The 10,927-nt window shown below is 48.4% G+C and overlaps 1 non-coding gene across 1 annotated transcript; it reads right to left on the bottom strand.

The window, feature by feature from the left end:
* Positions 1–10,435: 10,435 nt before the first annotated feature.
* F5J12DRAFT_t165 lies at positions 10,436–10,508 on the bottom strand. The gene has a single exon. It is a non-coding gene; the product is annotated as a tRNA-Phe (tRNA).
* Positions 10,509–10,927: the final 419 nt, after the last annotated feature.

Genomic DNA, 10,927 nt, shown 5'->3' with positions numbered 1-10,927 from the left:
GCACAAATCTGGTCCACCCTAGCCTCCATCCACCTTCAACAACATCCTGGAGATCGTTTTAATGCTTGGGACAACTTCTTTTCGATCAGGAAGCAGCCAGACAAGTCCCTGAGCTCCCTCATCGCTAGAATCGAAGATTCTATGTCCAGGATCCAAGAACTTCGCCCTAGGGACAGTTCTAATCCCTATTCCAACAAGGATCTAGATAATGACCTTGTGTGTATGGCTATGGTGTGCTCTCTGGGTAAGGAATATGCCCATTTTGCATCATCACTACTTCTCTTCCACTCCCTGGACAAGGATAAGCTAAAGGAAGCTTTTCTGGCTGAAGAATCACAGAGGAAGCAGCGCCCTGATGCAGGGGGATCAGACCACGTGTTATTCACCTCCTCCACGAATTGCAAGTGCCCAACTTCATCCCCTTGCTCATTCTGTGATTATCAAGGGCACTGCATCCATTGGTGTGAAAGGATGGAAAGATCTAAGGCTTTCTACCACTCTAGGAAGAATAAGAAGGACAAGAAACCTGCCAACACTGCAAATCAAGCCTCCTCACCTTCTGCTTCTTCCCAGGCAACTGGAACAGTGCCCACAACTCCCTCACTGAACCAGAGCACATCCCAAGTGGTAGAATTCGCTGGAAATGCAAGTCTTCGCTTCCCTGACCCCTCCTCCCTTCTTTGCCCTCTGTAACTTGATGCTGACATCCATTGGATCGCAGACTCAGGTGCCACTGCTCATATGACACCCCATTGCCATTGGCTGCAGAATTACAGCCCAAAACGTGTTCCTATCAAGCTAGCAGATAATAAAATTGTCTATTCAGCTGGGATTGGGTCAGTGCTCTATGCACCTGTGGTGGGAGGTCAAAAGCATTGTCCTGTCGAGTTTAGCAATGTTCTTCATGTCCCTGATCTTCAGAATAATCTATTATCTGTATTGTGTCTCTGTCACACCAGGGGCTTCACTGTGAGCATCAACTCTTTGCAGATGACCTTCAGGCTGCGCTCCCGACATCCTCTCTTCATCATGTGAATTTCGGACAACAACTCCGCACTCCTGGAGGGTGAAACATTTCCCCTCACTGAGTATGCCTCAGCAGCAACTACCCTGCCTCTGGATCTTGACCTATGGCACAGGAGACTCGCCCACCACCATATAGCAGGTGTTAAATCACTCCTACAGCGAAAACTGGTGACAGGAATGGCCATAGAATCAAAGTCTACACCTGACCCTGTCTGTGGACCTTGCCTGGCTGGCAAGATGCATGCAAATACCTCCCCTACCTCATCCTGGCATGCTTCACAGCCTCTAGAACTCATCCACAGCGATGTACACCATGTAGGCTACCCCTCCTTCTCGGGGGAAGTACTTTTCATCAAAGTCAGCCCTTTCTGAGATTATGGTGTGCCTGGAGGTTGGATTGTAGAATTTCCAGCCCTTGTAACCTTCTGGATAGCCAATAAAGACACATTTCTCTGTGTGGGACTCCACAGGGTGCCCCTTGTCTTTTGGACATGTACATAGGCAGTACAGCCCCACACTCAAAGATGGGAGACATCTGGCTTCCTTCCATGCCATAGCTCATATGGGGTCGCATTTTGGAGAGATTCAGTGGGGCACCTATTCCAGACATGGACCAGGGCAGCTAGGCACTCACTGCAGAAGGCCTTGGAAAGCCCAGACTCATCCAGCATTGCAGTGATGCACTCATCTGGAAGGCATCAAAGACTTCAGATTTGGCCTTGAGAGGCAAGACAAAGCAAAAATGCAAGTAGTCATCAATGAAAGTGACCCAATATCGATATCCTGAGAAGGAGAGATGGCCTACATCATGCACATCACTGTGGATGAGTTCCAGAGGCCTGGTTGCATGCCAAGTCGAGCTAGGAAAGGGATTTGCATGCATCTTGCCAGCCAGACATGTTTCACAGATGGGATCAGGGGAGGACTTTGAGTCTAGGGTCATGCCAGTGACCAAATTTTGCTCTAGAAGGGATTTAACACCAGCTACATGGTGGTGGGCAAGCCTTCTGTGCCAGAGGTCCAGGTCTATGGGGCAGGTGGTTGCAGCAGAGGCATATTCAGTGATGGGGAGTGTCTCCCCCTCCAGGAAAGTGCTATTGTTGTCCATAATTCTTGCAATGAAGAGGACAGGCCAGGGGGGCGTCTAAAGGATATCTGTGAAGAATTGATGCTAGCAGAGAAGCCCCTGTTGTGACAGATATATGACAGAGAGCAGGTTGTCGCACAGGTCAGGGACATGCAGGACATTGGTGATCTCCACAGGGCAACAAACTTCTGGCCTCTGACCACAGGCACAAACACCACAGACCCAACTCCAGCAGAGTATACCAATTTGTTGTCTGCCAGTCTCACAGGGACACATTTAGGGGTGTAATTGCACAGCCAGTGATGATGAGGGGTCATATGTGCAGTGGCACCAGTATCTGCATTCCAGTGGACATCTGCATCGAATTGGAGAGGGTAGAGGGGTGAGGAGGGATCTGTGGAGTGAAAACTTGCATTTCCAGCAAACTCAGCAATTGGGGGCAGGTTTTGGCTGGGTATACATTGCCTATGCATAGTCATGGGCTGTTGGTGTGAATTGGAAGGTGTGGGGGCTTGGTATGTTGCACTTGGAGGCTCCTGGAGATGGATAGTGGCCAGGGCTGACCAAATGAGATCTGGATGATCCTCAACAGGTTCAATGAGGGTTCTGAAGTGACCAGAGATGGCTAGATACAGTGCTCCAGCTGCTTGGTTTGCTCTGAGGTCCCATTGGAGGCACAGATCACTTTCAGAGACAGGAGGGTGCTTTTCAGTACCACTGACAATGGTCCACAATCCTTTAGAGTGCAGGAAGGCCTTCATTTTGCTGTTCCAGGCAGCATAGTTGGAGGCAGTGAGCTGGGTAATGGAGAGGGCAGCAGTGCTGATGTCTTCACTCATATTGGCAAGGGACAGACACACTGTGAGTTCTGGGGCTACTGGCAACAAATATAGGGCTAGAAAATGAGGGATAGGTCCAGGGAGTATGGAAAGTTGTGCAGAGGTGGATGACATGGCAAATGACATGTCCAGAGAGTCCTAAGGTGTGGGGCTCATAACCTGTTAAGATATCCCAATACTCAGCACTATGTGCACAGAGTCAGTAACTAAAGAACAAGAGACTCTGTGCACAGTAAAAATGCGAACACAGAACAAACAAAGACCAACTGAGGAAAATAAGTGAACACATCATTAATATGGAAGGTGAGGAACCTGGGAAATTAGTCTGAGGTGCACAGGCACTAAGAACAACACCTTTGTCCCCACTGATGCCCAGGCTGCTGATCTAATGACCAAACCACTGTCCAAGGCCAGGGTGATCAACTTCTGTCAGATGCTAGGACTAGGTGCATCAAGTGGGAGTTCTTAATGTGCAGAGGTGCACACTCAGGGGGGAGTGTTGTTGTTAGTGCCTGTGCACCTCAGACTTATTTCCCAGGTTCCTCACCTTCCATATTAATAATGTGTTCACTGATTTTCCTCAGTTGTTCTTTGTTTGTTCAGTGTTTGCATTTTCACTGTGCACAGAGTCTCTTGTTCTTTAGTTACTGACTCTGTGCACATAGAGTGCTGAGTATTGGGATATCTTAACATGTGGTTATCTTAACAGTATTTTCTCTTCAGTCTCTGATGCTGGGCACAAGGTAATGTCACTACTTAGCTGTTGAATTCAGTCTCTGACACTGGGCACAAGGCCTGCTTTGTGGGATATTTTAACACAAAATTTGCCACCAGGGCTCAGGACCATGCCAAGTCATTGCCATCTGTTGCTAAACTCACTGCCTCCAATTACTCAACCTCAAAAGGTGAAATGAAGGCTTTCCTGCACACAAAAGGGCTCTGGACCATTGTCAGTGGTCTGGAAAAGTGCCCTGATGACCCCAAAGTCGAAGCTCAGGTCAAGTGGGACCTTAGAGCAGACAGTGCAGCTGGGGAGCTCTACCTGGCTCTGTCTAGTGAGCAGAGGATGCATGTAGATGCTGTACAGATCTGGAACACCCTGGCCTCCATACACCTCCAGCAGTGCCCTGGAGGTCGTTTTAATGCCTGGGATGACTTCTTTTCGATCAGGAAGGCCCCAGATGAGTCTCTCTCCTCCCTAATTGCTAGAATCGAAGATTCCATGTCCAAAATCCAACAACTGCATCCTAGGGATCCCTCTACCCCCTACTCCATCAAGGACCTGGACAATGAGCTTGTCTGCATGGCTATGGTTTGCTCTCTAGGTGATGAATATGCCCATTTTGCATCCTCCTTACTTCCATTCCACTCCCTGGACAAAGAGAAACTGAAAGAAGCATTCCTGGCCAAAGAATTGCAGCACAGGCACCACCCTGATGCTGGTACATTGGAGACTGTGCTTTTTACCGTCTCTGGCAATTGCAAGTGCCCAGCCTCGTCAGTTTGCTTGTTTTGTGAATATTCTGGTCACTGCCTTCACAAATGCCCCAATATTGCGAAATTGAAGGCCTACTATCGCTCTCAGAAGAACAGGAAGGAAAAGAAGACTCCACAAACTGCAAATCATGTGTTCATATCAGGTGCCTGTGCACCTCAGATCATGTTTTTTCCTTTCTCCTATTTCTATCTCACCCTACAGGCATGTAGTGGACACTTAGCTTCGCTCTAAGTGCCCTTGGTTTGCATTTGTTTATTGTTTACCTTTGTTTATCATTTTTGCGCACTTATGGCTGTGTGCCCAGTGAAATTTTCTTCAGTCTCTTACACTGGGCACAAGGTATGTCTTATGTAGTATTCCCTTGAATATTAGTCTCTTACACTGGGCACAAGTGGCCTCAGATTGTGGTTATCTTAACATCATGTTCATATTAGGTGCCTGTGCACCTCAGACTGCATTTTTCCTTTGTTTTATTTCTTCCACTCACCCTTCCTCACCTTCCCTACCTGTGCCTCTCGCTTCCAAACCTACCCAAAATGTGCCAGTAGCTCCTATACCCTCCATTCCACCCCCTACAGTGCAATACTACCATCCAAGCACAAATTGGACACTGATAGTGAAGCTGATGATGATCTGGATCAGGGGGGAGAGATTGAGCCTGTGGCAGCTGATCCAGACCCATACAGCCTCCTGTCACAATTCCAGAGGTCATACCTCCTCCTCACACTCCCTTGCCTCTACCTCCTCCTAGACCTGCCAGTCCCATTGGAATTGGTGCCAGACTGCCTGCCAGGCACAGACAGAAGCCCAGAGACTGGTGGAAGCTCTCTCCTGCGCAATTAGAAGATGTGGATGACCCAGATGACAGTGATGATGAACTGACCCTGTCTGCATCCCTCCCTGATGAGCCACTCACATTTGCAGAGGCAATGCATCGCCCTGATGCAGACAAGTGGAGAGAGGCAGCCCTGGAGGAGTTAGCTGCTCACCAGAGCAATGGGACTTGGAAACTGGTCCCTAGACCTGCTGGGAGCAAGGTGATAGGCTCCAAATGGGTATTTAAGGTAAAGAGGAATGCAGATGGCTCCATAGATTGCTACAAAGTGTGATTGGTCACCAAAGGGTATAACCAGAACCCTGGATTCGATTATCTCGAAGTCTTCACTCCAACAGCTCACCTTTCATTGATTAGAGTCATCCTGGCTCTTGCAGCTCTCCAGGACCTTCACCTTTGCTCTGTGGATGTCTCCCATGCCTATCTCAATGGGGAGATGGACTGTGAGGTCTACATGACCCAACCAGGAGGATTTGTGGAGGGAGACCCAAAATCCCAGGTGTGTCTGCTCCAGAAAGCAATCTATGGCAGCAAACAGGGTGGAAATCACTGGAACAAGAAGATGCACTCTGTACTTGAGTCCCCTGGCTTCAGACAGACCTATTCTGATGCTAGCATCTATATCTACTCCAAGAATGGAGCAACCATCATCCTGCCTGTGTTTGTGGATGACATGACTCTCTAGCTTTGAAATCTGAGACTGCCATCGACTCCTTTGTCTCACAACTGAGCCAGCACTTCAAAATCTGTGATCTGGGCCCTACAACTCAACTCCTGGGCATCAAAATTGACAGAGACTGCCCCAATCGCTCCATATCCATCTCCCAGCAACAATACTGCCTGGATGTCTTGACCAGCTTTGGAATGGCAGACTGTAAGCCCATTTCCACACCTATGGAACCCAATCTTCATCTATCTTGCCAGCAATCACCTCAGAACCCTCAGGAAGTCAAAGAAATGCGCCAGGTGCCCTATCTATCTGCTGTGGGTGCTCTGATGTACTTAGCCACCACAACTCGACCAGATATAGCCTATACTGTCAGAGTTCTGGCCAGATTCAACTCTAACCCTGGCTGGGCCCACTGGCAAGCTGTAAAACACCTGATGCACTATCTGAAGGGCACTCTGGACTATTCCATCACTTGTGCTCCTGATCCTTCGACCTCTGAGCCATTTACAACCTTCTCTGATGCTGATCATGGTGGTTGCAAGGATTCTGGTCACTCTACTGGTGGATATGTGGTGAAGATGGGTACTGGTGCAGTATCCTGGTCCTCCAAGCTTCAGGGAGTGGTCGCTTTGTCCACCACTGAAGCAGAGTGTATTTTTGCAGTCCAGGCAGGCAAGGAGATCAAATGGATGTGAAATCTGTTGCAGGAAATAGGCCTACCTCTCCCAGATGCTTCTACCCTTTGCAATGATGACCAATCTGCAATCTCTGTGGCCAAGAACCCAGAAAATCATGGGAGGATGAAGCAACTTGACCTCTGCACTTATTTCCCTCAGTTGTTCTTTGTTTGTTCAGTGTTCACATTTTCACTGTGCACAGAGTCTCATGTTCTTTCACTACTGACTCTGTGCACATAGAGTGCTGAGTATTGGGATATCTTAACAGCTTCTGGCCTCTGACCACAGGTACAAACACCACAGACCCAACTCCAGCAGAGTAGACCAATTTGTTGTCTGCCAGTCTCACAAGGACATATTTAGGGGTGTAATTGCACAGCCAGTGGTGATGAGGGGTCATATGTGCAGTGGCACCAGTATCTGCATTCCAGTGGACATCTGCATCAAGTTGGAGTGGGTAGAGAGGTGAGGAGGGATCTGTGGAGTGAAAACTTGCATTTCCAGCAAACTCAGCAATTGGGGGCAGGTTTTGGCTGGGTATACATTGCCTATGCATAGTCATGGGCTGTTGGAGCAAATTGGAAGGTGTGGGGGCTTGGTATGTAGCACTGGGAGGCTCCTGGAGATGGATAGTGGCCAGGGCTGACCAAATGAGATCTGGGTGATCCTCAACAGGCTCAATGAGGGTTCTGAAGCAACCAGAGATGGCTAGATACAGTGCTCCAGCTGCTTGGTTCACTCTGAGGTCCCATTGGAGGCACAGATCACTTTCAGAGACAGGAGGGCACTTTTCAGTACCACTGACAATGGTCCACAGTCCTTTAGAGCACAGGAAGGCCTTCATTTTGCTGTTCCAGGCAGCATAGTTGGAGGCAGTGAGCTGGGTCATGGAGAGGGCAGCAGTGCTGATGTCTTCACTCATGTTGGCAAGGGACAGACACAATGGATGAGTTCTGGGGCTACTGGTGACAAATATAGGGCTAGAGAGTGAGGGATAGGTCCAGGCAGTATGGAAAATTGCACAGAGGTGGATGACATGGCAAACCATGTGTCCAGAGAGTCCTAAGGCATGGGGCTCATAACCTGTTAAGATATCCCAAGACTCAGCACTCTATGTGCACAGAGTCAGTAATATGGATGGTGGGGAACCTGGGTAATTAGTCTGAGGTGCACAGGCACTAACAACAACACAACAGCTCCCCAGGTGCCCTGTCTGCTCTAATGTCCCACTTGGCCTGAGCTTTGACTTTGGAGTCATCAGGGTGCTTTTCCAGTCCACTGACAATGGTCCAGAGCCCTTTTGTGCACAGGAAAGCCTTCATTTCACCTTTCCAGGTTGAGTAGTTGGAGGCAGTGAGTTTAGTGATGGATGGTGATGAGTTGGCATGGTCCTCAGCCATGGTGGTGAATTTTGAGTCAAAAGGAGAAGGATGGGGTAGATGGGTTGAGTCTGGAAGCTGGGAGCTCAAAGAATGAGCTGTAGTGAGTGAGTGTGTGGTTTTTATGGGTTGAGAATTTAGAGGTGGATTATGTGGTGGCAAAATGAGTGCTGAGAATCCTAGAGCGTGGGGCTCAGAACCTGTTAATCTAACCACTAACTTAGGCCACTGGTGCCCAGTGTAAGAGACTGAAGAAAATTTCACTGGGCACACAGCAGTAAGTGCGCAAAAATGATAAACACATGTAAACAATAAACAAATGCCAACCAAGGACACTTAGAGCAAAACTAAGTGGCCAATACATGTCTGTAGGCTTAGATAGAAATAAAACAAAGGAAAAATTTGGTCTGAGGTGCACAGGCACCTAATATGAACATTTCCAGCCTTTGTAGCCTTCAGGGTACCCTATGAAGACACACTTCTCCATGTGGGACTCCAGGGGTTGCCTCTTGTCCTTCTGGATGTGCACATAGGCTGTACACCCCCAAACTCAAAGGTGGGAGACATCTGGCTTTCTCCCATGCCACAGTTCAAAGGGAGTTGCATTTTGGACCACTTCAGTAGGGCATCTGTTCCCAACATGGACCAAGGAGGCTAGGCACTCTCCCCAGAAGGCCTTAGGAAAGCCAGACTCATCCAGCATTGCAGTAAGTTGCTCCAACAGTAGTCTATTGGCTCACTCTGCCACTCCATTTTGCTGTGGTTGATTTATGACTGTGTGCTGGCACTGGATTCTGCATTGGGTGGTAAAATCAATGAAGGCATGGCTCATATACTCCCCTCCCTTGTCATCCCACAAAATCTTGATTTTTCTTTCACTCTGGTTCTCAGTAAAGGCCTTGAAGGTCTTGAAGGCCTCAAAGACCTCAGATTTCGCTCTCAGAGGCAAAGCAAAGTGAATGCGAGAGAACTCATTGATGAAGGTGACCCAATACTTGTAGCCAGTGAAGGAGGGATGGCCTAGACAGTGCACATTGCTGTGGACAAGTTCTAGGGGCCAAGAAGCACACCAGGAAGAGCTGGGAAAGGGATTTGCATGCATCTTGCCAGCCAGGCAAGGTTCACAGATAGGATCAGGCACTGTGTTCAAGTCTAGTGTCATCCCAGTGACTAGATTTTGCTCCAGGAGGGACTTCATGCCAGCCAGGTGGTGATGGGGGAGTCTCCTGTGCCATAGGTCAAAATCCAGGGGCAAAGTGGTCGCTGCAGAGGCATATTCACTGAGGGGAACAGTGTCACCCTCCAGGAAAGTGGAGTTGTTGTCCAAAATTCTTGCAATGAAGAGGGTAGGGCCAGGGCGCTGCCTGAAGGACATCTGCAAAGAATTGATGCTGACAGTGAAGCCCTTGTTGCGACAGAGATATATCACAGATAGTAGATTATTTCACAGGTCAGGGACATGTAGGACATTGATAAATTTGACAGGATGACACTTCTGACCCCCCACCACAGGCTCAAACACTACTGACCCTACCCCAGCTGAGTAGACAATTTTGTTGTCTGCTAGACACACAGGAATGCATTTTTGGCTGTAATTTCACAGCCAGTGTTGATGAGGCATCATATGAGAAGTGGCACCTGTATCTGTGTTCCAATGCACGTCAGCATCAAGCTGGAGGGGGCAGAGAGGTGCCTGTGCACCTCAGATCATGTTTTTCCTTTCTTTTATTTCTATCTCACCCTACAGGCATGTAGTGGACACTTAGCTTCACTCTAAGTGTCCTTAGTTTGCATTTGTTTATTGTTTACATTTGTTTATCATTTTTGTGCACTTACTGCTGTGTGCCAAGTGAAATTTTCTTCAGTCTCTTACACTAGGCACAAGGTATCTCTTATGTAGTATTCTCTTGAATATCAGTCTCTTACACTGGGCACAAGTGGCCTCAGATTGTGGTTATTTTAACAGAAAGGTACTTCCCCCTGTCCAAGTGGCCTTCCTTACCTTCTCTGGATGCTTCAAACCCACCCAATCAACCTCCACCTGCACCTCCAGCTTCCAAACCATCTTACTACAAGCCTTGCCCAGATTCTGACTCACAAAGTGACTCTGGCAATTCCCTGGATCATGGGGGGGAGTCCAGCACCTGATCCAGTGCCTGTCCAGCCTCTCCCTGCTCAACCAGCTCAAGATGCACCACCTCCTCACCCTCCATTACCTGCACCACCCTCAAGACCTCCTAGTCTTGTTGGCATAGGTGCCAGACTGCCCAGAAGGTGAAGACAGAAGCCCAGAGAGTGGTGGAAGCTCTCCCCTGCTCAATTGGAGGACTCTGGTGATGAAGAAGACTCTGATGATGAGTTGGCCATGTCTGCAGCCCTTCCAGATGAACCTCTTACATTTGCAGAAGCCTGTTGCAATTAATGCAACCAGGCAGGGAATTGAACCCTGGACCTCCCAGGTTTCAACCAGGTGCTCTAACCACTGAGCTATTTGGTCAAGGTATCTAGGCTTACTTGGTGTGGTTTAACCACCAAGTGCTAGTAGGGACTAGTGTTGCTGAGTGCTGGAGTACTACACTTGCAACAAATAAAAGAAAGGAAAAATGTGGTCTGAGGTCCACAGGCACCTAATATGAACACCTACCTGAATGGGGAAATGGACTGTGAAGTCTATATGGCACAACCTGAAGGATTTGTGGAAGGAAACTTGAAATCTCATGTCTGCCTGCTCCAGAAAGCCATCAATGGTAGCAAACAAGGTGGCAATCACTGGAACAAGAAAATGCACTCTGTATTGGAGTCCCTGCACTTCAAACAAACCTATTCTGATGCCAGCATCTATATCTACTCCAAGGATGGTGTCTCCATCATCTTGCCTGTGTTAGTGGATGGTATGACACTTGCTTGGTCTTCTGA

This window comes from Pisolithus orientalis (genome assembly GCF_024613125.1).
Source record: "Pisolithus orientalis strain OTSU chromosome Unknown F5J12scaffold_38, whole genome shotgun sequence".
NCBI classification, from domain to species: Eukaryota; Fungi; Basidiomycota; class Agaricomycetes; order Boletales; family Pisolithaceae; genus Pisolithus; species Pisolithus orientalis.
The sequence above is the reverse complement of the archived record's forward strand: the minus strand, read 5'-3'. Positions and strand labels throughout refer to the sequence as shown.